Source organism: Marmota flaviventris, chromosome 18, assembly GCF_047511675.1.
Source record: "Marmota flaviventris isolate mMarFla1 chromosome 18, mMarFla1.hap1, whole genome shotgun sequence".
NCBI lineage: Eukaryota > Metazoa > Chordata > Mammalia > Rodentia > Sciuridae > Marmota > Marmota flaviventris.
Genome location: NC_092515.1, coordinates 23,323,004 through 23,344,860, shown reverse-complemented (window position 1 = coordinate 23,344,860; position 21,857 = coordinate 23,323,004).

The window sequence follows — 21,857 nt, the reverse complement described above, 5'->3', positions numbered from 1 at the left end:
TAATTTATGGCTAGGGTTAGGGTTAGGCCTAGGGTTAGTGTCAGGGTTAGGTTTTGGTTTAGTATTAGGGTTTGAGCGAGGGTTAGGTCTAAGGTGAAGGTTAGGTTTAGAGTCAGGGCTAGGGTTAGGGTTAGAATTAGTGTTATGATTAGGGAAAGGGTTAGAGTTTGAGCAAGGTTAAGGACTAGGGCGAGATTTAGGGTTGGAGTTAGGTCTAGGGTTACAGTTAGGGTTACAATTAGGGCTAGGTTTAGGGCTTGTATAAGGGCTAGGTTTGTGTGAAGTTTGTTGCTAGCATTAGGGCTATGAGTAATGTAAGAGCTCGAGTTATGGTTATGGCTAGTTTTAGGGTTAGGGTTATGGGTAAGTCTTGTGTTAGGGTTAGGTTTTGGGTTAGGATAAGGTTTATAGCTAGTGTTTGTATTAGGGTAAGCATCAGTGTTTGGGTTAGGGTTAGGGCCAGAATTAGTAATAGTGTTGGGTCTAGGGATACGGTTAGTCTTTGTGTTAGGTTAAGGGTTATTGTTAGGGCTAGTTCAAGGTTTTTCTTTAGAACTAGGGCTAGATTTATGACTCTATTTCGGATTAGGTTTGGTCTAGTGCTGGTGTTACTGTTAGGTTTAGGTATAGGTTTACTGGTAGGGGTAGACTTAGGGTCCAGTTTAGGGTTAGTGTCAAGTTTAAATCTGGGGTTAGAGTTAGGGTCAGAATAAGGGTCAGGGTTTGGGTTAGGGCTAGAGCTAGAATGAGGCCTAGGTTAAAGACTAGTAATAGCATTAGGGTATGGGATAGGCTAAGGATTAGTGTTAGGACTAGTATAGCATTAGGGTGAGGATTTGGCTTATACTAAGGGGTAGGATTAGAGGTAGGGTTAGGATAAGGTTAGGATTAGGGTTAGTCTTAGAGTTAAACCTAGGGTTAGGTCTTGGATTAGCACTAGGTTATGTGTTACCATTAGGGCTACGGCTAATAAAAGAACTTGTTTTCTGATTAGGGCTAGTTCTTGGTTTAGCATTAAGGCAATGTTTAGAGCTAGGGTTAGTGTTAAGGTCTGAGTCAGAGTCAGGATCCTTTCTAGGGTTAGGGTTAGGTTTAGGACTCAAATTAGGGCAAGGTTTAGGGCTAGGTGTAGGGTTAGTGTTCGGTTAAGGTTAAAAGTTAGGGTTATGATCGGTTTTGTTTTAGGGCTAGGGTAGGGTTAGGGCTAGTTTTCAAATTAGCATTGGTGTTAGGGCTAGTGTTAGGGTGAGAATTAGGCTTAGGGTTAGGGGTTGATTCAGGTTTTGGGGTAGGGAAAAGGTTAGGGCTAAGTTTGGGGCTAGGGATAGGGCTAGGTTTTGGGTTATGGTAAGGGATAGGTTTAGAACTAGGGATAGGACAAGGGCGAGAGTTAGAGTTAGTCTTAGGGATAGGGATAGGTTAGGTTTACTGTTAAGGCTAAATTAGGGCTAGGATTAGTGCTAGGGTTAGTGTTAGGTTTAGGCCTAGGTTTAGGGCTAGGGTTAAGGTTAATGTTAGGGTTAGGGTAAGGTATGATGTTACAGCAATGTTTTGTGCTAGGACGAGGGATAAAATTAGGGTTAGAGTTAGGGTTAAGATCAGGGTTAGGATTAAGGCTGTGCTTAGAACTATGATTAGGGCTAGGAATAGGGCTAATGTCATGTCTAGGGTAAAGGTTAGGCTAAGGTTAGGGCTATGGCTCAGTTTTGTTTTAGAAATAGGCCTAGGGTTAGGGATAGTTTTATGATTAGCAATAGTGTTAGGGCTAGTGGTAGAGTGAAGTTAAGGCTTAGATTTATTGTTATGGTTAGATCTAGGTTTAGGGCTATCGCTAGGGTTAGGGTTAAGTTTAGGCCCAGTGTTAGGTTTATGGTAATAGATCGGGTTAGAACTAGAAATAGGGCTAGGGTGAGAGGTAGTCTTTGGGCTAAGGTTAGGGATAGTTTTAGGGTTAGGGCTAAATTAGGGCTAGAATTAGCACTAGGTTTAGTGTTAGTGTTGGGTTTAGGATTAGGTTTAGGGGAAGGGATAGGGTTATAGTTAGGTTTAGGGCTAGGGTGAGGGTTAGAATTAGGGTAGGACTAAGGTTAGGGTTTGGGTTAGGATTAAGACTAGGTTTAGGGCTAGGCTGAGGGTTTGTGTTAGGACTAGGGCTAGGATTAGGGCTAGGGCTAATGTCAGGCCTAGGTTTATAGTTAGTATTAGTTTTAGTGTTAGGTTATGGCTATGTCTAGTGTAAGGTTTAGGTGTAGGGTAAGGGTCAAGTTTAGAGCTAGGTGTATTATTAGGGTCAGGGTCCAGGTAGGGTTTGGTTTAGGTTAAGACTTAGGGTTAATGCTTGAATTAGCGGTGGGGTAGGGTTAGGGTTAGGGTAATGGATAGAATTAGGTTTATGGTTTCAGTTAGGTTTAGAGTAACGGATAGCGTTAGTGTTAATGATTGGGTTATCATTAGGCCTAGGTTTAGCATTTTGTTTAGGCTTTTCTTTAGGGTAATGTATAGGGTTAGAGCTAATGTTAGGACTAGGGTTAAGGTTAGGATTAGGGTTAGGGTTAGGGTTAGGCCTAGGGTTAATGTTAGGGTTAGTTTTAGGCTAAGTGTAGGCATTTGAGCTAGTGTTAGGGCTAGGATGAGGGTTAGGGTTTGTTTCAGGGCTAGGGTTAGGTTTTGGTTTTAGGGTTATCTTTAGGCTAAGAATTAGAGTTTGAGCTAGGGTTAGGGCTAGTGTGAGGGTTATCATTAGGGTTGGGTCTAAGGTTATAGTTAGGGTTATGATTAGGGCTAGGTTTAGTGCTAAGATAAGGGCTAGTTTTTGTGTGATGTTTAGGGCTAACGTTAGGGCTTTGGGTAATGTAAGAGCAGGGATATGGTTGTGGATATTTTTAGGGTCCAAGTTATGGATAAGTCTAGTGTTAGGGTTAGGTTTTGGTTTAGGATAAGGGTTTAGAGCTAGGGTTTCTATTAGATTAAGGGTCGTTGTTGGGTTAGGGTTAGTTTTAGGGTTAGGGTCACAATTAGGACTAGGTCTAGGTTTAGTGTTAGGTCAGAATAAGAGTCAGGTTTAGGGTTAAGATTAGAGCTAGAATGAGGGCTAGTTTTAGGACTAGTAATAGAGTTATGGTTTGTGGTAGGCTGAGAATTATGATTAGGACTAGGGTAGCATTAGGGTGAGGGTTTGGCTTAGGGTAAGGGATAGGGTTAGAGGTAGGGTTAGCGTTAGGGTTAGGGTTATGCTTAGAGTTAGGTTTAGGGTTAAATTTAGGATTAGGGTTCGGAATAGGGTTAGGATTGGTGTTAGCATAAGGGCTACGGCTAATGAAACAATAGGATTTTGATTTGGGCTAGTTATAGGTTTAGCATTAGGTCAATGTTTAGAGCTAGGGTTACTGGTAGGGTCTGAGTCAGGGTCAGGGTTATTTCTTGGATTAGGTTTAGGACTCAAATTAAGGCTATGTTTAGGGCTAGATGTAGTGTTAGGATTTGGTTTAGCTTAAGGGTTAGGGTTAGGGTTTTGGCTCTGTTTTATTTTAGGGCTAGGGTAGTGTTAGGGCTAGTTTTCCAATTAGCATTAGGATTACAGATCTTGTAAGAGTGAGCTTTAGGGTTAGAACCAGGTTTAGGGCTGGGGTGAAGGTTAGGGTTAGGATTTGGGCTAAATATAGGGGTAGGGTTTGGGTTATGGTAAAGTATAGTTTTAGAACTAGGGATAGCACTAGGGCGAGATTTAGAGTTAGTCTGAGTGCTACGGATAGTTTTAGGTTTAGTGTTAGGACTAAATTAGGGCTAGGATTAGCGCTATGGTTAGTGGTAGGTTTAGTCCTAGGTTTAGGGCTAGGGTTAGGTTTAGTGTTAGGTTAGGGTAAGGTATCATGTTATGGCTACATTTAGGGCTAGGGCAAGGCATAAAATTAGAGTTAGGGCTCGTGTTAATGTTAGGATTAAGATTAAAGCTAGGCTTAAGGATAGGATAAGGGCTAGGAGTTTGTTAGATTTAGGGCTAGGATAGACATAGGGCTAATGTTAGGTCTAGGGTTACGTTTAGGGATAGTTTTAGGATAAGGATTATGGCCAGGTCTATTGTAAGTGTTAGGTTGAGGTTTACATCTAGGGGTATAATTAGGGCCAGAGTCAGTGTTAGGGTATGCGTTAGGTTAAGGTTTAGGCTTAGGGCTCAAATTAGCATTAGGGTTAGTGTTAGTGTTAGGGTAATGGATCCGGTTAAGTTTAGGGTTAAGGTTAGATTTAGAGTAATTGACAGGTTTACTGTTAGGGAGAGGGTTAGGTTTAGGCCTAGGGATAGAATTTGGTTAAGGTTATATTAGGGTAATAGATTGGATTAGAGCTACAGTTAGGATTAGGGTTATGGTTAGGTTAGAGCTATGGTTACGGTTAGACCTAGAGTTAGAATTTGGTTAGGGTTATGGCTAGGGTAATGGATAATATTAGAGCTAGGGATAGGGCTAGGATTATGGTTAAGATTAGGGCAATGTTTTGGGTTAGATTTTGGGTTAGGACAAGTTTTAGGTTTATCATTAGGTTTAGGTTAAGTGTTAGGGCTAGAGTTAGGGTTAGGGCTAGGGTTAAATCTAGGTTTAGGGCTCTGATTAGGGCTAGGTTTGGGTTAGTTTAGGGCTATGTAAGAATATGGCTAATAATAGAACTAGGGTTATGATTAGGGCTAGTATTAAGTTTAGCATTATGTCTAAGTCTAGTGTTTACATTATGTTTTGGTTTAGGGTGATGATTAGAGATAGGGTTAGTGTTACACTCAGAGTCAGGATCAGTGTTACTGATCATAGTTAGGGATAGAATTTATTAGGGCTAGGTTAGGTTAGGTGTAGGGTTAGATTTTGTGTAAGACTAATGGTAAGAATTAGGGATAGATCTAATATCATATCTAGGATTATGATTTGGTTAGGGTTAGGGTTTTTGCTCAGTTTTGTTTTACTGATAGAGCTAGGATTATGGCTACTTTTAGGATTGGTAATAGTGTTAAGGCGAGTGTTTTGGTGAGGTGTAGGCTTAGATTTGTTGTTATGGTTAGATCTAGGTTTAGGGCTATGGCTACCTTTAGGACTAAGGTTAGGGCTAGTCTTTGGGTTATGGTAATGGATAAAGTTAGAACTAGAAATAGGGCTGGGGTGAGAATTAGAGTTAGTCTTAGGGCTAGGGTTAGGGTTAGGTTTAGGTTTAAGAGCTAAATTAGGTCTAGATTTAGGGCTAGGGTGAGTGTTAGGGTTAGGCCTAGGGTTAGGGCTAGGGTTAGGGTTAATGTTAGGGTTAGTGTCAAGGTTAGGGTTAGGGGTATGGTTTGTGTTATGGTTAGGATTCGGGTTAGAGTTAGGTTTAGGGTTAGGGTTATGGTTACGGGAAAGAATGGGGTTATAACTAGGTTTAGGGCTAGGACAAGGGTTAGAATTAGGGTTAGGGCTAGGGTTAGGATTAAGGCTATGTTTAGGGCTAGGATGCAGATTTCTGTTAGGGCTAGGGCTAGGATTAGGACTAGGGCTAATGTCAGTTCTAGATTTATGGTTAGTGTTAGTTTTAGACTTACGTTATGGCTAGGTCTAATGTAAGGGTTAGTTTTAAGGTAAGGGTCAGGTTTAAAGCTAAATGTATTATTAGGGTTAGGGTCCGAGTAGAGTTTGCTTTAGGTTAAGATTTAGGATTAAGGATTGAATTAGCATTTGGGTTAGGGTTAGGGTTAGGGTTAGTGTTAGGGTTAGGTTTAGGGTTTGGTTTAAGGTTAGTGTTAGGTTTAGTGTTAAATTTAGGTTGAGGATTAGTGTTTGGGTTAGTGTTAGACTTAGATTTAGTGTTAGTGTTAGGGTTAGTTTTACTATAAGGGTTAGGGTTACAGTGAGGCTTAGGGTTAGTTTTAGGGTAGGGTTAGGGTTACGCTTAGAGTGTTAGGGTTAGGGTTAGGGTTAGTGTTAGGTTTAGGGTTAGGGTTAGGATTAGGTTTAGAGTTAGGTTTAGGATTAGGTTTAGTGTTCTAGTTAAAGTTACTTTTATGTTTAGGGTTTTTTTAGGATTAGGTTTAGGATTTGCGTTAGGTTAAGGTTTAGGGTAAGTGTTGGGGTTAGGTCTAAGGTTAGTGTTAGGGTTAGGGTTATGGTTAAGGTTAGGTTGTGGTAAGGTTTTTGTTAGGGTTAGAGTTAGGTTTAGGGTTAGGGATAGAGTTGGGGTTAGTGTTAGTGATAGGGTTAGGGATAGGGTTAGGGTAAGGTTTAGAGATAGAGTTAGGTTTAGGTTTAGGGTTAGGGTTAGTGTTAGTGTTATGGTTAGTGTTAGTGTAAGTTAGGATTAGTTTTAGTGTTAGGGTTAGTCTTAGTGTTAGGTTTAGGGTTAGGGTAAGGGTTAGGGTAAGGTTTACGGTCATTGTTAGGGTAAGGTTTGAAGTTAGGTTTAGAGTTAAGTTTAGAATTAGTGTTAGTGTAAGATTAGGGTTAAGGTTTGAGTTAGTGTTAGGGTTAGGGTTAGGGTTAGTGTTAGGGCAAGGGTTAGGGTGAGGTTTAGGGATAGGATTAGGGTTAGGATTAGGATTAGTGATAGAGTTTAGGTTAGGGTTAGGGTTAGTGTTAGGGTTAGGTTTAGTTTTAGTGTTATGGTTTTGTTAGGGTTAGGGTTGGGGTTAGTTATAGGGTTAGGGTTCATGTTGGTTTTAGAGTTCTTTTTAGGGTGAGAGTAGGGTCTGTATTATTTTTTGGGTTAGGGTTATTGTTCGATTTAGGGTTAGGGTTAAGGTTAGTGTCAGTGTTGCAATTAGGTTTAGGGTTAGGTTTAGTGTTAGAGTTAGAATTAGGGTTAAGTTTAGGGTTAGGGTTAGTGTTAGGGTTCATGTTATGAATACAGTTGGGGTTAGTTTTAGGGTTAGATTTTAGGGTGAGTTTTAGTGTTGATTTTAGGGTTAGGGATAAGTTTAGGGTTAGTGTTAGTGTTAGGGTTAGGATTAGGGTTAGGTTTCGTGTTAAGGTTAGGGGTAGGGTTAGGGTTATGGTTAGTTTTAGGTTTAGGGTTAGAGTTAGAGTTAGGGTTAGGGTTAGTGTTTGGGTAAGGTTTAGGGTTAGGTTTAGTTAAGGCTTAGGGTTAGGCTTAGGTTAGGGTTAGGGTTTGGTTTGGGTTAGGGTTTGTGTTAAGTTTAGGCTTAGTGTAAGGGTTTGTGTTAGATTTAGGATTAGGTTGTGGGTTTGTGTTAGGGTTACTGTACGGGTTATGTTTAGGGTTTATGTTAGAGTTTGGGCTAGATTTAGTGTAAGGTTTAGGTGTAAGTTTTTGGTTAGGTTAGGGTTAGTGTTACTTTAAGGGTTAGGGTTAGGTTTAGAATTAGTGTTTCATATAGGGTTAGAGTTAGTTTTAGTGTTTCATATAGGGTTAGAGTTAGTTTTAGAGTTTTTGTTAGGTTTAGTGTTAGAGATAGTGTTACAGATAGGGTTAGCGTTAGGGTTAGGTTTATGTTAGAGTTAAACTTAGGTTTACGGTTAGGGCTAAGTTCATGGTTGTGGTTTGGTTAGTGTTAAAGTTAGGGTAAGTGTTAGGTTTAGTGTTAACGTTAGGTTTAAGGTTGTGTTAGGGTTACGGTTAGGTTTACAGTTAGCATTAGGTTTAGGTTTAGGGTTATGGTGAGGGTTAATGTTATGTTTAGGGTTAGGATTAGGGTTAGTGATAGGGTTAGGTTTCGTGTTAGGTTTAGTGTTAGGGTTAGTGTTAGTTTTAGATTTATGGTTAGAGTTAAGGTAAGGGATAAGTTTAGTTTTGGTGTTAGGGTCAGTGTTATGGTTAGGGTTAGTGTTAGTTTTAGGGTTAGTGTTAGGTTTCCGGTTCTTGTTAGGGTTAAGGTTCATTTTAGGGTAAAGTTTGGGGTTAGTGTTAGTGTTAGGGTTATGTTTATGGTTAGGGTTAGTGTTATTTTTAGGGTTAAGATTAGTGTTAGTGTTTTGGTTTGGGTTAGGTTTAGGGTTAGGGTTAGTGTTTGGGTTAAGGTTCATATTACAGTTAGGGTTAGGATAAGTGTTAGGGTTAGGATTAGTGTTAGTGTTAGTGTTAGGTTTAGGATTAGGTAAAGATTTAGGGTTAGTGTTATGGTTAGGGTTATGATTAGGGTTAGTGTTAGCGTTAGAGTCAGTGTTAGGGTAAGGTTTAGGTTTAGGTTTATAATTAGAGTTAGTGTTAGTGTTATGGATAGGGTTAGGGTTAGGGTTAGTGTTAGGGTTACGGTTAGGTTAGGGTTAAGGTTAGGGTTAGTGTTAAGGTTAGTGTTAGTGCTGGGGTTAGGTTTGGGTTTAGAGTTTTTGATAAGGTGATAAGGGTTAGGTTTAGGGTACGGTTAGTGTTTGGCTTAGGGTTACAGTGAGGCTTAGGGTTAGGTTTAGGCTTAGTTTTAGTGTTAGTGTTAGAGTTAGGGTTAGTGTTAGATTTAGGTTTAGGTTTAGGTTTAGGATTAGGCTTAGTGTTAGTGTTAGTGTTAGGGTTAGGGTTAGGATTAGCGTTAGGGTTAAGGTTAGTGTTAGGTTAGGTTTAAGGTAAGGTTTAGGGTTAGGATTAGGGTTATGATTACCGTTAGTATTACTGTTAGTGTTTGAGTTACGGTGAGTATTAGGTTTTGGGTTAGTTTAGGGTTAAGATTAGTGTTAGGTTTAGGGATAGTGCTATGGTTAGGGTTATGGTTAGGATTTGGGTTATGGTTAAGTTTAGGTTTAGGGTTAGGTTTAGGTTAAGGTTAGGGTTAGGTTTATCATTAGTGTTAGGGTTAAGATTAGGATTTGTGTTAGGATTAGGGTTTAGAATTAGAGTTAGGGTTAGGATTAGGGTTAGGCTTACTGTTAGTGTTAGGGTTAGTGTTAGGATTAGGATTAGGAATAGTGTTATGGTTAGGGATAGGTTTAGAGTTAGTGTTAGGTTCAGTGTTAAGGTCAGGGTTAGTGTGAGATGTAGAGTTAAGCTTAAGGTTAGTGTTGTGGTTAGGTTTAGTTATATATATATATATATATATAGTTAGTTAGTGTTATATATATATAGTTAGTGTTATCTATCTATCTATCTATCTATCTATATATATTGAGAGAGAGAGAGAGAGAGAGAGAGAGAGAGAGAGAGAGAGAGAATTTTAATATTTATTGTTTAGTTTTCAGCAGACACAACATCTTTGTTTTGTATGTGGTGCTGGGATTGAACCTCGGCTGCAAGCATGCCAGTTGAGCGCCCTACCACTTGAGCCACATCCCCAACCCAGGTTTAGTTTTAATGTAAAAATTATTGTTAGGTTTAGGGTTAGGGTTTGGGTTAGTGTTAGGGTTAATGTTAGGGCTCCGTTTATGTTTTATGTTAAGGTTAGGGTTAGGGTTAGGTTTTGTGTTAGGGTTTTGGTTAGTGTTATTCCTCGGGTTAGAGTTAGGGTCAGTTTTCGAGTTAGGGTTAGGGTTAGGGTTAGTGTTACGATTAGTGTTAGGGTGGAGGATATGCTTTGTGTTATGGTAAGGGTTAGGTTAGGGTTTTTTTTTTTTTTTTTTAGAGAGAGAGAGAGAGAAATTTTTAATATTTATTTTTCAGTTTTCGACAGACACAACATTTTTGTTTGTATATGGTGCTGAGGATTGAACCATGGCCGCATGAATGCCAGGCGAGAGCGCTACAACTTTAGCAACATTCCCAGCCCCTAGGGTTAGGGTTTGTGTTAGTTTTAGGGAAAGGGTAACAGTTATGGTTATAGTTAGTCTTAGGGTTAGAGTGAGGCTTAGGGTTAGGTTTTGGCTTAGTTTTTGGGTTATGTGTAAGTTAGGGTTAGTGTTAAGTTTAGGGTTATGGTTAGGTTTAGTGTTAGGTTTAGGGTTAGAGTTAGGGTTAGGGATAGTGATAGTGTTGGGGTTGGGGTTAGTGTTAGTGTTAGGATTAGGTTTAGGTTTATCATTAGGGTTAGTGTTAGGGTTAGGGTTAGGGTTAGGATTAGGTTTTGTGTTAGGGTTATGGTTTTAGTTAGGGTTAGGTTTACCTTAGGCTTAGGGTTAGGGTTAGGATGAGGTTTAGTGCTACGGTTATGGTTGGGTTTAAGATAAGTATTAGGTTTAGGGTTTGTGTTAGGGTTAGGTTTAGTGATAGGGTTTGTGTTAGAGTTAGGGTTAGGGTTAGGATTCATGGTAGAGTTAGGGTTAGGGTTAGGGTTAGGTTTAGGTTTAGGTTTAGTGTTAGTTTTAGGTTTAGGGTAAGATTAGGTTTAGTGTATGGGTTAGGATTAAGGTTCGTGTTAGTGTAAGTGTTAGGGTTAAATTTAGGGTGAGGTTTTGTGTTAGGGTTAGGGTTATGTTTAGGGTTAAGATTAGGAACAGTATTAGGGTTAGAGAAAAGTTTAGGGTTAGTGTTTGGATTCATGTTAAAGTTAGGGTTTCTGTTAAGGTTAGGGTTAGGATTAGGGTTAGCTTTATGGTTAGTATTAGGGTTAGCTTTATGGTTAGTATTAGGGTTAGAATTTGTTAGGTTTAGGGTTAGTGTTAGGGTTAAGTTTAGGCTTAGGGTTAGTGTTAGGGTTAGGGTTAGATTTAGGGTTAGTGTTAGTGTTAGGGTTAGTGTTAAGGTTAGTGTTAGGTTTAGGGTTAGGTTTAGGCTTAGGGTTAGTTATAGGGTTAGGGTTGGGGTTGGTTTTGGGTTAGGATTAGGGTTAGTTTTAGTGTTAGGTTTAGGGTTAGGATTAGTGTTAATATTATTGTTAGGTTCAGGGTTATGTTTTGTATTAGGGTAAGGGTTAGGTTTAGGGTTTGTGTAAGGATTAGTGATATGGTTAGGGTGAGTGTTATGGTTATTATTATAGTTAGAATGAGGCTTAGAGGTTTACATTTAGGTTTAGGTTTATGCGTAAGATAGGGTTAGTGTTAGTGTTTGTTTTAGTGTTAGGGTTAGGGTTTTGGTTAGGGTTTGTTTAATGGGTTAGGGTTAGGGTGAGGGTTAGGTTTAGCATTAGGTTTAGGGTTAGGTTTAGTGTAAGTGTTAGTGTTAGGGTTAGTGTTAGAAATAGTGTTAGGGTTGAGGATAAGTTTAGGGTTACTTTTAGGGTTAGGGTAAGGGTTAAAATAAGTGTTACATTTAGGGTTAGTGTTTGGTTAATAAAGGGTTAGGGTTAGGGTTAGTTTTCAAATTAGCATTAGGGTTAGGGTTAGGGTTAGGGTTGGTGTTAGGGTTAGTGTTAGAGTAAGAATTATAATTTGTGTTAAGGTAAGATTTAGGTTTAGGTTTTCTGAAAGTTTTAGGGTTAAAAGATAGGTTTAGTGTAGGGTTAGGTTTAGGATTAATGTTCCGTTTAGGGTTATGGTTAGGTTTTGGTTTAGTGTTTGGGTTAGTGTTATACTTAGGTTTACATTTAGTGTTAGATTTAGAGTTAGGGTTAGTGATAGGGTAATGGTTAGGTTTCGTTTTGCTGTTAGGGTTAGGGTTAGGTTTCATGTTAGGGTTAAGGTTTGTTTTAGGAAAAGGGTTAGAGTTAGTGTTAGTGTTAGGGTTATGTTTAGAGTTAGGGTTAGTGTTACGTTTAGGGTTAGGGTTAGGGAAATTGTTAGCATTTTGGTTAGGGTTAGGTTTAGGTTAGGTTTAGGGTTAGTGTTATTGATAGGGTTATGGTTTGTGTTAGGTTTAGGGTTAGGGTTAGTTTTATTGTTAGGGTTATGGTTTGTGTTAGGGTTTGGTTTAGGGTTAGGATTTGTGTTAGGGTTAGGTTTAGGGTTAGTTTTAGTGTAAGTGTTAGTGTTGGGGATAGTGTTAGAAATAGTGTTAGGGTTGAGGATAGGTTTAGGGTTACTTTTATGTTTAGGGTTAGGGGTAGTGTTATGATTAGGGTTAGGGTTTGAAAGATGTTAGGGTTAGGGTTATAGTTAGTTTTCAAATTAGCGTTAGGTTTAGTGTTAGCGTTAGGGTTAGTGTCAGGGTTAGTGTTAGGGTAAGAATTATAATTTGTGATAGGGTAAGGTTTAGGTTTTCTGAAAGGGTTAGGGTTAAAAGTAGGTTTAGGTTAAGGTTAGGTTTAGGATTAGTGTTCCGTTTATGGTTTTGTTTAGGTTTATGTTTAGTGTTTGGGTTAGTGTTATGCTTAGTTTACCTTTAGTGTTAGGGTTAAAGTTAGTGTTACGGTTAGGATTATGGATATGAAGAGGGTTAGAGTGAGGCCTAAGGTTAGGTTAGTGTTAGTTTTACAGTTACTGGTAGATTAGGTATAGTGTTAGGTTTAGCGTTAGTGTTACTGTTAGCGTTATGGTTAGGGTTAGGGTTAGTGATAGTGTTAGATTTGGGGTTAGGGTAAATTTTAGAATTAGGGTTAGTGTAATTGTTAAGGTTAATGTTAATGTTAGGTTTAGGGTTACGGTTAGGTAAGGGTTAATGTTAGGTTATGGTTAGGTTTATGTTTTGCTTTAGGGTTTGTGTTAGGTTATGGTTAGGGTTAGAGTTAGGGTTATGTTAGTTTTAGGGTTATAGATAGGGTTACGGTTAGGATTACCATTAGAGTAAGTGTTAGGGTTAGGTTTAGGGTTAGGTTTAGGATTAGTGTTAGGGTTTTGGTTAGTTTTAGCATTAGTGTTAGTGTTTGGGTTACGTTAGTGTTATGTTTAGGATTAAGGTTAGTGTTAGTGTTAGGGTTATGACTAGGATTCATGTTAGGGTTAGGGTTAGGATGAGTGTTCGAGTTACGTTTAGAGTTAGGGTTAGGGTTAGTGTTATGTTGAGTGTTAAATTTAGCTTTAGGGTTAGTGTTTGGGTTAGTGTTAGACATAGACTTAGGGTTAGTGTTAGTGTTAGAGTTAGGGTTAGTTTTATGGTAAGGGTTAGGGTTACTGTGAGGCTTAAGGTTAGTGTTAGGGTAGAGTTAAGGTTACACTTACAGTATGTGTGGTTAGGGTTAGTGTTAGGTTTAGGGTTAGGGTTAGGATTAGGTTTAGATATAGGTTTAGGATTAGGGTTAGTGTTAGAGTTACTGTTAGGGTTATGTTTTCTGTTAGGATTAGGGTGAGGATTTGCATTAGGTTTAGGTTTAGGGTTAGTGTTAGGGTTAGGGCTAAGGTTAGTGTTAGAGTTAGAGTTAGGGTTAAGGTTAGGTTATGGTTAGGGTTATTGTTAGGATTAGGGTTAGGTTTAGGGTTAGGGATAGAGTTGGGTTTTGTGTTAGTGATAGGGTTAGGGAAAGGGTTAGGGTAAGAGTTAGAAATAGATTTAGGGTTCAATTAGAAATAGGGTTAGGGTTAGGGTTAGTGTTACGGTTAGTGTTAGGGTTATTATTAGGTTTAGTGTTAGGGTTAGCCTTAGTGTTAGGTTTAGGTTTAGGGTAAGGGTTAGGGTAAGGTTTACAGTAATTGTTAGGGTAAGGTTTGAAGTTAGGTTTAGAGTTATGTTTAGAATTAGTGTTAGTGTAGAGTTAGGGTTAAGGTTTGGGTTAGTTTTAGGGTTAGGGTTAGTTTTAGTGTTATGGTTAGTGTTAGGGTTAGTGTTAGGATTAGGGTTAGGATTTGTCTTAGGTTTACTGTTAAGAATATGTTTAAGTTTCTGGTTAGGGGTTAGGATCAGGGTTAGGGTTAGAATTAGGGTTAGGTTAGTTTTAGGGTTTCGGGATGGGGCTAGGTTTAAGGTTAGGTTTAGGTTAGGGTTAGAGTTATGTTTAGGGTTCTTTAAGGGTTAAGTTCATGGTTTTTGTTAGCTTTAGGTTTAAATTTAGGTTTAGGGTTAGGGTAGTGTTAGGGATAGCGTTAGGGTTATAATCAGGTTTAGGATTAGGGTTAGGTTTAGGGTTAGCTTTAATGTTAGAATTAGGGTGAGGGTTAGGGTTAGGTTTAAAATTAGGTTATTGTCATGGTTAGAGATAGAGTTAGGGTTAGTGTTAGTGTTAGGGATAGGGTTAGAGATAAGGTTAAAGTTAGAGTTAGTGTTATTGTTAGGTTTAGGGTTAGGATTAGGATTAGTGTTAGGGTTAGGGTTGCTTTTAGTTTTAGAGTTAGTGTTAGGGTTATGCTTTGTGTTAGGTTTAGGGTTATGGTTAGTGTTAGGGTTACAGTTAGGGTTAAGTTTAGGGTAAGGGTAAAATTTAGTGTTAGGGTTAGAGTTAAAGTTAGAGTTAGTGTTAGTATTTGAATGAGGGTTAGGGTTACTGTTAGGTTGAGGGTTTAGCTTAATGTTAGCTTTAGGGTTAGGGTTTGTGTTGAGCTTACGGTTAGGGTTTTTGTTACAGTTACAATAAAGCTTAGGATTAGAGATAAAGTTAGGTTTAGGGTTAGGGTTAGGTTAGGGTTATGGTTAGGTTTAAGTTTAGTGTTATTTTTAGGGTAAGGGTTAGGGTTAAGATTAGAGTTAGGGTGAGAGTTAGAGTTTAAGTTAAATAAGGGTTAGTGTTAGCATTATGGTTCTTGTTAGGATTAAGATTAGGGTTCATGTTAGTTTAGATTTAGGTTTAGGGTTTGGGTTAGGGTTAGTGTTAGGTTTTGGGTTAGGGTTAGGGTGAGGGTTAGGATTAGTTTCAGAGTTAGGGTTAGCTTTAGAGTTAGGTTAGGTTTAGTTTTATGTTTAGGGTTCGCGGTAGGGTTATGGTTAGGGTTACGGTTAGGTTTTGATTTAGGGTGAGGGTTAGAGTTAGGCTTATGTTTAGGGTTAGTGTTAGTGTTAGGTTAGTGTTAGGATTAGTGTTAGGTTTAGGGTTAGGTTTAGGGTTAGGTTTAGAATTATGTTAACTGTTAGTGTAGGGTTATGGTTAGTGTTAGGATAGGTTTAGGGTAAGGATTAGGGTTAGGGTTCTTGTTAGGATTAGGATTAATGTTATTGTTAAGTTTAGTGTTAGGGTTAGGGTTAATGTTTGGGTTTGGGTTATAGTTAGGTTTAGATTTAGTGTTAGGGTTTGAATTAGTTTTAGTGTTAAGTTTAGCATTTCGATAAAGGTTAGAATTACAGTTAGGGTTTGGGTAAGAGTTAGAGTTAGGGTTAGGTAATGGTTAGGGTTAGGTTAGGCTTAGTATTATGGTTTGGGTTAGTGTTTGTGTTAGAATTAGTATTAGGGTTAGGGTGAGGGTGAGGGTTAGGGTTCAGATTAGGCTTAAGGTTAGGGTTATTGTTAGCTTTAGGGTTAGGGTTAGGGTTATATTTAAGTAAGGGTTAGGTTTAGGGTTAGGATTATAGTTAGGATCAGGGTTATGTTTAAAGTTAGGGTTAGGGTTAGTCTTTGGGTTAGTTTTAGCGTTAGGGTTAGTGTTAGTGTTAGGGTTATCGTTTGTGATAGAGTTAGGACTAGTCTAGGATTTGTATTGTGGTAGGGTTAGGGATAGTTTTACAGTTAGTATTAAAATTAGAGTGAGGCTTACGGTTAGTTTTAGGGTTACGGTTAGGATTAGGGTTATTGTTAGGGTTTGGATTAGTGTTAGGGTCAGGGTATAGTTAGGGTTAAAGTTAGTGTTAGGTTTAGGTTTAGGGTTACATTTAGTTTAAGGTTAGGTTTGAGGTTAGGGTTAGTGTTAAGATTTGTGTGTGAATTAGTGTTATGTTTAGAGTTAGGTTTAGGGTGATGTAAGGGTTAGGGTTAGGGTTAGGTAAGGGTCAGGTTTATGGTTTCGGTGAGGGTTTTTGTTAGGGTTAGTGTTAGGGTTAGGATTAGGGTTACATTAGGCTTAGGGTTAGGGTTAGGGTTAATGTGAGGGTTAGGGTTAGGGTTAGGGTTATGTTTAATATTAAGGTTCTGGTTAGGTTTAGGGTTAGTGTTACAGTTAGAGTAAGTCTTAGTTTTAATGTTAGGGATAGGGTTGGGTTTAGTGTTAGGTTTAAGGTTAGGATTAGGGTTAGGGTTGGAGTTAGGGTTAGGGTTAAGTTTAGGGTTAGTTTTAGGATTACAGTTAGGGTTATGGTTAGGGTTAGCTTTGGGGTTAGAATTAGAGTTAAAGTTAGGGTTCGGGGTATGTTTAGGGTTAGGTTAAGAGTTAGGGTTAAGATTAGAATTAGGGTTAGTTTTAGGTTTAGTGTTACTATTAGAGTTATGATTTGTGTTAGGGAAAGTGTTATGGTTAGGATTTGTGTTAGGGTTAAAGTTAGATTTAGGGTTTGGGTTATGGTTAGTAAGAGAGTTAAAGTGAGCTATAGGGTTAGGGTTATGGTTAGTTTAAGGGTTACGGGTAGGTTAGGGTTATTGTTAGGATTAGGGTTAGTGTTAGGGTTAAGATTAGGGTTAGGGATTGGGTTAGTGTTATGTGTAGTATTAAGGTTAGGGTTAGGGTTAGTGATAAGGTTAGGGTTGTGGTTAGGTTAGTGTTAGGATTAGGGTTAGGGTTAGTGTCAGGTTTAGCATTTGGGTTAGTGTTAAAATTAGGAAACGTTAAGGGTTAGTGTTATGTTTGGGTTAGCATTATATTTTGGGTCAGGGTTTGTATTAGGGTTATGGTTAGGTTTAGGGTTAGGGTAACTTTAGACTTACAGTTAGGGTTAGGTTTAGGGTTAGTGTTAGGGTTAGGATTTGGGTTCGAATTAGAGTTAGGGATAGTATTATGTTAGGGTTAGGGTTAATGTTAGGTAAATGGTTAGGGTTAGGGTAAGGTTTAGGGTTAGTGTTAGGGTTAGGGTTAGCTTTAAGGTTAGGGTTACGGTTGGGGTTAGAGTTATGTTTAGGTTTAGGTTAAGGTTAGGGTTTGGTTTAGGTTTTATGTTAATGTTAGTGTTAGAGTTAGTGTTATGGTGAAGGTTAGTATTAGGGATAGGTTCGGGTTATGGTTAGGGTTTGGGTTCATGTTAGGGATAGGATTAGGTTTAGTGTGAGGTTTAGGTTTAGGGTGAGGGTTAGAGTTAGGTTTAGGGTTATTGTTAATGTTAGGTTAGTTTTATGATTAAGGTTAGGGTTAGTGTTAGAGTTAGATTTAGGGTTAGGATTATATTTAGGGTTAGGGTTAGAGTTAGGGTTAGGCTTAGGTTAGAATTAGGTTAAGGTTAGGGTTAGGGTAAGGGTTCGTGTTAATGTAAGGCTTAGGGTTAGTGTTAGGTTTAGTTTAGGTTTAGGGTTAGGGTTAATGTTAGGTTTAGGGTTAGGGTTAGGTTTAGCATTACAATTTGGATTAGGGTTATAGTTAGGTTTAGGTTTAGCATGAGGATTCGGGTTAGTGTTAGTGTTAAATTTAGGGAGAGGGTTAGGGTAAGGGTTAGGGTTAGGGTTTGGGTTAGATTTAGGTTTAGGATTAATGTTACAATTATGGTTAGAGATAGGGTTATGTTTAGGCAAGGTTTAGGTTTAGGCTTAAGGTTATGGTTAGGATTACTGTTAGGGTTAAAGTTAGGGTTTAGTGTTAGTAATGGGTTTAGGTTTACCATGAGAGTTAGTTTTAAAGTTAGGTTTAGGTTTACGGTTACAATTAGGGTTATAGTTGGGCTTAAGTTTAGGTTTAGGATTAGTTTTAGGGTTATGTTTAGGGTTATGGTTATGGTTACGGTTACAGTTAGGGTTTCCATTAGTGTTAGGTTTAGAGTTAGGGTTAGGTTTATGGTTAGTGATAGGCTTAGCATTGGGGTAAGTGTTAATGTTAACACTTGGGTTAGGGTTAGTGTTAGGTTTAGGGTAAGGATTAGGTAAGGTTTAGGGTTAGGGTTATGGTTTGGGTTAGGGTTTGTGTTAGGGTTAGGGTTACGTTAGAGTTAGTGTTAGTGTTAGTGTTAGGGTTAGAATTAGGATTAGTGTTAGGGCTAGTGTTAGGGTTAGAGTTAGGTTTTTGGTTAGAATTAGGGTTAGGGTTAGTGTTTGGGTAGTATTAGGGTTAGGGTTAGCGTTACAGTTAGCTTCAGGTTTAGTGTTAAGGTTAGGGTTAGTTTTAAGGTTTGTGTTAGGGTTAGGGTTAGGTTTACGGTTAGGGTTTGTGTTAGATTTAGTTTTAGGGTTATTTTAAGGATTAAGTTTAGCATTAGGTTTAGGGTTAGATTTAGAGTTATGGTTATGGGTAGGGTTAGGTTTAGGATTAGTGTTGGGGTTAGGTTTAGAGTTAGGTTTAGAGTTAGTGTTAGGGTTAGTGTTAGGGTTAGGGTTAGGTTAAGGTGAGTTTTAGGGATAGTGTTAGGTTTATGGATAGTGTTAGTGTTAGGGTTTGGGTTAGGGGGAGGGGGAGGGTTTGGTTTAGTGCTAGGTTAAGGGTTAGTGGTAGGGGTTGTCTTATGGTTAAATTTACAGTTACAGTTAGGTTAATGTCTGGGTTTGGTTAGACTTATTGTTAAGATAAGGTTTATTGTTAGGGTTACACTTAGGGTTAGGGTTAGGGTTGGAGTTTGGGTTAGTATTAGGGTTAGGGTTTGGGTTAGGGTTAGTGTGAGGATTAGGTTTTGGGTTGTATTATGGTTGGAATTAGATTTAGGGTTAGAGTAACAGTTAGGATTAGGGTTAGATTTAGTGTTAGGGTTAGGGTTAGAGATAGGATTTGGGTTAGGGTTAGGTTTAGGTTTAGTGTTAAGTTTAGGTTTAGTGTTAGTTTTAGGGTTAGAGTTCTTGTTAGAGTTATGATTAGTTTTAGGGTTAGTGATAGGGTTAGAATTGTGGGTAGGGTTAGGGTTAGTGTTAGGGTTGGGATAGTGTTAGTGTTAGGGTTCGGGTTAGGGTTACATTTAGGTAAGGTTTAGGGATGGGGTTATGTTAGAATAAGGGTTATGGATTTGTTTAGAGTTTTTGTTAAGGTTAGGTTTATGTGAGTGTTAGGGTTACGTTTACTGTTAGGATTAGAGTTAGGTTTAAAGTTAGTGTTAGGTTTAGTGTTAGGGTTAGGTTTGGGGTTAGGTTTAGGTTCAGTGTTAGCTTTATGGTTAGGTTAGGGTTTGTTTAATGGTTAGGGTTAGAGTTAGGGTTCATGTTAGTGTTAGCGTTAGGGTTAGGGTTATGGTTAGGATTAGGGCTAGTGTTATGGTTAGGTTTAAGTTTAGGGTTAAATTAGTGTTTTGCAAAGGGTTCGAGTTAGGTTTATGGTTAGTGTTAATGTTAGTGTTAAGTTAGGTTTAGATTTAGGATGAGGCTTAGGGTTAGTGTTAGGTTTATGGTTATGGTTAGGGTTAGGGTTCATATTAGGGTTACAGTTAGGTTTAATATTAGGTTTAGGTTTAGGGTTAGGATTAGGTTAGGGTTAGTGTTAGGGTTAGGGGTAGGTTTAGCATTAGGATTTGGATTTGGGTTATAGATAGGATTAGGGTTACTGTTAAAATTAGGGTTAAGGTCAGTATTTGGTTTAGGGCTAGGGTAAGGGTGAGGGATAGGGTTAGGGTTATTGCTAGTGTAAGGGTTAGGGATAGCCTTAGGGTTAGTGTTAGGTTTAGGATTTGTGTTAGGGTTAGTGTTAGGGTTAATTTTAGGTTTAGGATTAGAATTCGTGTTAGACTTAGGGTTAGGGTTAGTTTTAAGTTTAGAGTTAACGTTAGGGTTAATGATAGGGTTAGGGTTTGGGTTAGGGTTAAGGTTAGTAATAGGGTTAGTTGTAGGGTTAGGGTTAAGGTTCATGTTAGAGTTAATTTAGATTTAGTGTTAGGGTTAGAGTAAGGGTTAATGTTTGTGATAGGGTTAGAATTAGGTTTAGTGTTATGGTTATGGTTAAGGTTAGGGTAGGGTTAGTGTTACAGTTAGGGCTGGGGTTAGGATTAGTGATAGATTTGGGTGTAGGGTTAGGGTTAGTGTTAGGTTAGCGTAAGGTTAGCATTAGGTTAAGGTTCGGGTTATGGTTAGGGTTAGGGTTTGTGTTATGGTTAGGATTAGGTTTAGTTTTAGTTTTAGGGTTAGGGTTATGGTTACGGTTAGTGAAAGGGTTTGGTTTAGCGTTAGAGATAGGATTATGTTAGGGTTAGGGAATGGGTTATGGTCAGGTTAGGGTTATGGTTACGGTTAGTGAAAGGGTTTGGTTTAGCGTTAGAGATAGGATTATGTTAGGGTTAGGGAATGGGTCATGGTCAGGTTAGGGTCAGTGTTAAGGTTAGGCTTTGTGTTAGGATTAGGGTTAGTGTTAGGTTTAGGTTTAGGGTTAGGCTTAGGGTTAGTGATATGGTTAGGGTTAAAATTAGGGTTACTTTTAGTGTTTGGGTTAGGATTATAGTTAGCTTACATTTAGTGTTGGGATTAGGGTTAGGGTTAGTCTTAGGTTTAGGGTTAGGGTTGGGGTTAGGGTGAGTGGTAAGGTTAGGGTCATTTTTTGGTTTAGGTTTAGGGTTAGGGTTAGCATTAGGATTAGTGCTAGTGTTAGGTTTAGAGTTAGGTTTAGGGTTAGGTTTGGGTTAGTGTAAGGGTTAGTGTTAGTTTTAGGGTTAGCGTTAGGATTAAGATTCATGTTAGGGTTAGGGTTAGGGGAAGTTTGAGGTTTAGGATTAGGGTAACGGTGAGAGTTAGTGTTAGGTTAGTGTTAAGTTTAGGGTTAGGGTTAGGGTTTATGTTAGGGTTAGGGTTAGGGTTAGGTCAGGGTGAGGGTTAGCATTAGATTAGGGTCAGGATTAAGTTTTGTGTTTGGTTTGTGTTCAGGTTAGAGTTAGAGTTAGTGTTAGTGTTATTCCTAGGGTTAGGGTTAGGATTAGTGTTATTGTTAAGGTTAGGATTAGGTTTAGGGTTAGTGTTAGGTTTATAGTTAGGGTTTGTGTTAGGGTCAGGCTTGGTGGAATGGTTAAGGTTAGGGTTAGGTTTAGGTTTAAGATTCATGTTATGGTGAAGTTTAGGTAAATGTTAGGTTTAGGGTTACAGTTAGAGTTATTGTTAGGTTTAGGGTTAGGGTTAGGGTTAGTGTTATGGTTATGGTTATGGTTAGGGTTAGGGTTAGGGTTAGGGTTAGGGTTATGGTTATGGTTACCGTTAGAGGTAGTATTATATTTAGGGTTAGGTTTGGGGTTATTGTTTGTGTTAGAGTTAGGGTTAGGGTTAGGGTTAGGTGTTCAGGTTAGAGTTAGAGTTAGTGTTAGTGTTAGCCTTAGGGTTAGGGTTAATATTAGTGTTAGTGTTAAGGTTAAGATTAGGTTTAGGGTTAGTGTTAGGTTTATTTTTAGGGTTTGGGTTAGGGTCGGGCTTGGTGGAATGGTTATGGTTAGGGTTAGGGTTAGATTTAAGATTTGTGTTATGTTTAAGTTTAGGTGTTAGGTTTAGGGTTACAATTAGAGTAATTGTTAGGTTTAGGGTTAGGTTTAGTGTTATGGTTATGGTTAGGGTTAGGTTTAGTGTTAGAGTTATGGTTATGGTTATCATTAGAGTGTTATATTTAGGGTTAGGTTTAGGTTTAGTGTTTGTGTTAGAGTTAGGGTTAGGGATAGGTGTTCAGGTTAGAGTTTGAGTTAGTGTTAGTGTAAGTCTTAGGTTTAGGGTTAGGATTAATGTTAGTATTAAGGTTAGGGTTAGGTTTAGGGTTAGTGTTAGGTTTAGTGTTAGGGTTTGGGTTAGGGTCGGGCTTGGTGGAATGGTTATGATTAGGTTTAGGGTTAGGTTTAAGAATCGTGTTATGGTTAAGTTTAGAAAAGTGTTAGGTTTAGGGTTACAATTAGAGTAATTGTTAGGTTTAGGGTTAGGGTTAGTGTTATGGTTATGGTTATGGTTAGGGTTAGGGTTAGGGTTAGTGTTAGGGTTATGGTTATGGTGATCTTTAGAGTTAGTGTTATATTTAGGATTAGGTTTAGGGTTAGTGTTTGTGTTAGACTTAGGGTTAGGTTTAGGTGTTCTGGTTAGAGTTAGAGTTAGTGTTAGTATTTGTCTTAGGTTTAGGGTTAGGATTAGTGTTAGTGTTATGGTTAGGTTTATTTTAGGTTTAGTGTTGGGTTCATGGTTAGGGTTTGGGTTAGGGTCGGGCTTGGGTGAATTGTTAAGGTTAGGGTTAGGTTTAAGATTCGTGCTATGGTTAAGTTTAGGTAAGTGTTAGGTTTAGAGTTACAATTAGAGTTAT